The sequence below is a fragment of the Oncorhynchus mykiss genome, chromosome 2, assembly GCF_057628025.1.
Source record: "Oncorhynchus mykiss isolate SJ-2025 chromosome 2, ASM5762802v1, whole genome shotgun sequence".
In the NCBI taxonomy this organism is placed as follows: Eukaryota; Metazoa; Chordata; class Actinopteri; order Salmoniformes; family Salmonidae; genus Oncorhynchus; species Oncorhynchus mykiss.
Window position 1 is genome coordinate 37443189 of NC_143023.1, and position 4793 is coordinate 37447981.

Below are 4793 nucleotides of genomic sequence, written 5' to 3' on the forward strand. Positions count from 1 at the left end.
CCTAAAATTCACCTGGCCCTAATGCCTAACTCTAAACTTAACCCGTAATGCCTAACATAATAGTAACCCCCATTCTAACACCATGCCCAACTGTACGTTTTCCCCTAAACTTAACCCCTGAGCCAAAAATCACAATTCACCTCATGGGGACTTGTCAAATGTCCCCATGAGGTCCATTTTGTCAAGCTGTTTATACATGTGGGGACATCATCAAACACACACACACACATACACACACACACACACAGAGACACACACACACACACACACACAGACACACACACACACACACACACACACACACACACACACAGTTTCTTAGCCTCACCCTTGTGAAGTCAATGTTATGTATTCTACCAAATACTTTAGTTAGATAATGTTCTGTGTTGGTTTTTTCCATGTATTCCTAATTTACCCCCTGGCACACCCCAATCGACCTGGCTCTGATGATTTAGACCTTGATGATGCCCCTGAGATGGTTAGTGTCAATGCACAAACACACACAAAGCTCAGGCCTTAGCAGTCTGTTCTACCTTTGCAGATTTATTATACATTTCCTTCTGGCTTAAACAAATGTCTAAATATACCTTTCCTCTAAGTCTTTTCAAAACGAAGGAAGGATTTACCCTGGGGCATCAGTAATAAAGGGCCAATGCCTTATAGCAATAATGCTCTTTTTTCTGCGTCATCACCTGACTGGAACTGCCCTGAAATACCTACCTGCCTTGCTGAATTTGCTTGTCCCCAACTTGGTTCCAACATCTAAATATCTTGTTAAAATGTTTTTGGGTAATCCAGCCCTGACAGCTGTCTCTCAATTATTTTGTTATGAATGCCAAAATTTCTTAGGAAAGCAACCAGAAGACACAAATTGCTCACATTGTGGAACGTCCATCAGAGAAACAAAACTTTTATTTTTGTCAACACCTTTCAGGGACCTTCTGCGAGATACGCTGGAGAACCATGGAATATATATTTTGAGGAAAACAGTGAAGGAAGAAGAATATGAAATCGAGGATGTCATGGATGGAAAGATGTACCACATTACTGAAAGAGAATAGGCTATCTGCTGATGATTTAACATTAACCTGGAACTGTGATGGAGTACCCATTTTTAACTCCTCAAATTACTCTGTTTGTCCCCTTCAATTTACCATAAATGAACTGCCTTACATACATCGGAAAGAAAATGTGATGGTTTGGCCCAGAAAAACTCAGAATGGATAGCTTTTTAAAACCTTTTATTGATGAATTTTGCAATTTAGCCCAAAACCCATTACTTTGGATAGATAGAGTGGGATTCTGAAGAGGACAAAGGTCTTCTCTTTGATTTGTTCCTCAGATGCAATTGCCCGGCCAATCCTTTGTTACTGTAAGAAATTCAACGGTGAATATGGTTATGGCTGGTGCTTGCACCCTGCTAAAGTTGTCCCCAAAGGCAGAGGATATGTAAGATCCTATCCTTACAGTCAACAACTGCAAAAAAAGATCACACAATCAATTTGAGGATAATGCATTCACACTACTCGACATTCTGCCAAATGGTGTAAAGGGGTTGTTAACACTGTTTTTGCTTCCATTGTTCAACATTGTGTTTGGTTTTGTGCTTGACTACATGCATTCTGTTCTCCTCGGCATCTCTACAACTTCTGTCTCTTTGGTTGGACACTGTTTGAATCCATGGTACATAGGTTGACAAATTACAGAATTAGACTCTCGACTGCGAAATCTCAAGCCACCAAAGGAAATCACAAGAATTCTGCGATCACTGCATATTAGAAAATGTTGGAAAGCATCGGAGTGTTGTGCTTTTCTTGTTTTATTCAATCAGTCTTCTGCCTAGCATCCTTCTGGCTCCATTTCTACCCCCAAAAATCCTACTTACAGTGCCTTGCGAAAGTATTCGGCCCCCTTGAACTTTGCGACCTTTTGCCACATTTCAGGCTTCAAACATAAAGATATAAAACTGTATTTTTTTGTGAAGAATCAACAACAAGTGGGACACAATCATGAAGTGGAACGACATTTATTGGATATTTCAAACTTTTTTTTAACAAATCAAAAACTGAAAAATTGGGCGTGCAAAATTATTCAGCCCCCTTAAGTTAATACTTTGTAGCGCCACCTTTTGCTGCGATTACAGCTGTAAGTCGCTTGGGGTATGTCTCTATCAGTTTTGCACATCGAGAGACTGACATTTTTTCACATTCCTCCTTGCAAAACAGCTCGAGCTCAGTGAAGTTGGATGGAGAGCATTTGTGAACAGCAGTTTTCAGTTCTTTCCACAGATTCTCGATTGGATTCAGGTCTGGACTTTGACTTGGCCATTCTAACACCTGGATATGTTTATTTTTGAACCATTACATTGTAGATTTTGCTTTATGTTTTGGATCATTGTCTTGTTGGAAGACAAATCTCTGTCCCAGTCTCAGGTCTTTTGCAGACTCCATCAGGTTTTCTTCCAGAATGGTCCTGTATTTGGCTCCATCCATCTTCCCATCAATTTTAACCATCTTCCCTGTCCCTGCTGAAGAAAAGCAGGCCCAAACCATGATGCTGCCACCACCATGTTTGACAGTGGGGATGGTGTGTTCAGCTGTGTTGCTTTTACGCCAAACATAACGTTTTGCATTGTTGCCAAAAAGTTCAATTTTGGTTTCATCTGACCAGAGCACCCTCTTCCACATGTTTGGTGTGTCTCCCAGGTGGCTTGTGGCAAACTTTAAACAACACTTTTTATGGATATCTTTAAGAAATGGCTTTCTTCTTGCCACTCTTCCATAAAGGCCAGATTTGTGCAATATACGACTGATTGTTGTCCTATGGACAGAGTCTCCCACCTCAGCTGTAGATCTCTGCAGTTCATCCAGAGTGATCATGGGCCTCTTGGCTGCATCTCTGATCAGTCTTCTCCTTGTATGAGCTGAAAGTTTAGAGGGACGGCCAGGTCTTGGTAGATTTGCAGTGGTCTGATACTCCTTCCATTTCAATATTATCGCTTGCACAGTGCTCCTTGGGATGTTTAAAGCTTGGGAAATCTTTTTGTATCCAAATCCGGCTTTAAACTTCTTCACAACAGTATCTCGGACCTGCCTGGTGTGTTCCTTGTTCTTCATGATGCTCTCTGCGCTTTTAACGGACCTCTGAGACTATCACAGGGCAGGTGCATTTATACAGAGACTTGATTACACACAGGTGGATTGTATTTATCATCATTAGTCATTTAGGTCAACATTGGATCATTCAGAGATCCTCACTGAACTTCTGGAGAGAGTTTGCTGCACTGAAAGTAAAGGGGCTGAATAATTTTGCACGCCCAATTTTTCAGTTTTTGATTTGATAAAAAAGTTTGAAATATCCAATAAATGTCGTTCCACTTCATGATTGTGTCCCACTTGTTGTTGATTCTTCACAAAAAAATATCGTTTTATATCTTTATGTTTGAAGCCTGAAATGTGTCAAAAGGTCGCAAAGTTCAAGGGGGCCGAATACTTTCGCAAGGCACTGTACATTCAGCATGCATATTTTGCTTCAAGGATCTTTTTTTCACAGCGTAACCTTAGATTAGCTCACATTTCTTTAGTCCTCTTTGTCAAGAAAATGGAAGAATTATATAGACAAGAACATTTCTCTTTCAATTGTCATCAGCTAATCCACCTTACTGATAGTGTACTGTACTGGGGGTCTCTATGGGCAACGTCATCTTTTACCTTTGAGGGTAACAATGGAAGTTTGAAATCTCTTTTCCATGGGATGCAGTGTGTTCCACAACAAATTTGCCAGCTTTTCCTTCTTTGGTGAGACATTCCCGAACGCCTTAGTGTTTTAGTCAGAGTCAGAGTTTGGTATATTCCTTACAAAGCTTGCAGGCAGGAGACTGAAAGGAGAAAAAATATCGGGCTCCCTCAAAACTCTTGGAAAACCTCTACCTCTTCACCTCACAGCTTCTGTAAAACTTGCTGGAGAGGAACTAATTACAGAATATGTCCCGTCCCAGCCTGTGGAGTCATACGGCCAATTTTTTTATGAACAGATTGATAATCACACAACTAACTACACAATCTCAGAAAAATATTACCTCAGTTGTGTTCAAAAATGGATGTTGTGCACAACTGCTGATCTTTTTCTTTGTTAGACTAAATTGCATTTGTCAAACAAACTGCTCATGTCAACCTATTCCCATTGCTGTGGTTCAACCATATGTAATTCAAGCTTTGTGGATTGTGGTTGAAGACGGTTTGTTCATCCACCACAATCTAGGCATCACATCAAAAAAAGTGTGAAAGTTGAGAGGTCGAGACAAAAAAAAACATTTTCTTTGGAAGGTATCAAATGTAAATGTATTTACTGTATGAGGATGGCTGGCTTGCCCCTCTGCCAGTCACTTATGAGAGATGTTAGTTAAGGGTGTTTTTTTAGAGAGCTGGTTGATGTTCTTGAGCCGATTGCCAAGCGTCACGTCTGGAGGAAACCTGGCATCATGTTTTTCTGCGGCAGGAACTGGGAGGAACTGGGAGACTAATCAGGATCGAGGGACTGATGAACGGAGCAAAGTACAGAGTGATCCTTGATGAAAACCTCTTCCAGAGTGCTCAAGACCTCAGACTGGGGCGAAGGTGCACCTTCTAACAGGACAACGACCCTAAGCACACAGCCAAGACAATGCAGGAGTGGCTTTGAGGGAAGTCTCTGAATTTACTTGAGTGGCACAGCCGTACAGAAGACTCGAGGCTGTAATCGCTGTCAAAGGTGCTTCAACAAAGTAATGAGTAAAGGGTCTGAATACATAGGTA

At 41.1% G+C, this 4793-nt stretch overlaps 1 pseudogene; it reads left to right on the forward strand.

The window, feature by feature from the left end:
* The first annotated feature begins 779 nt into the window (after positions 1-779).
* Positions 780-1859, forward strand: LOC149985094 (uncharacterized; annotated as a pseudogene).
* The last annotated feature ends 2934 nt before the right edge of the window (positions 1860-4793 follow it).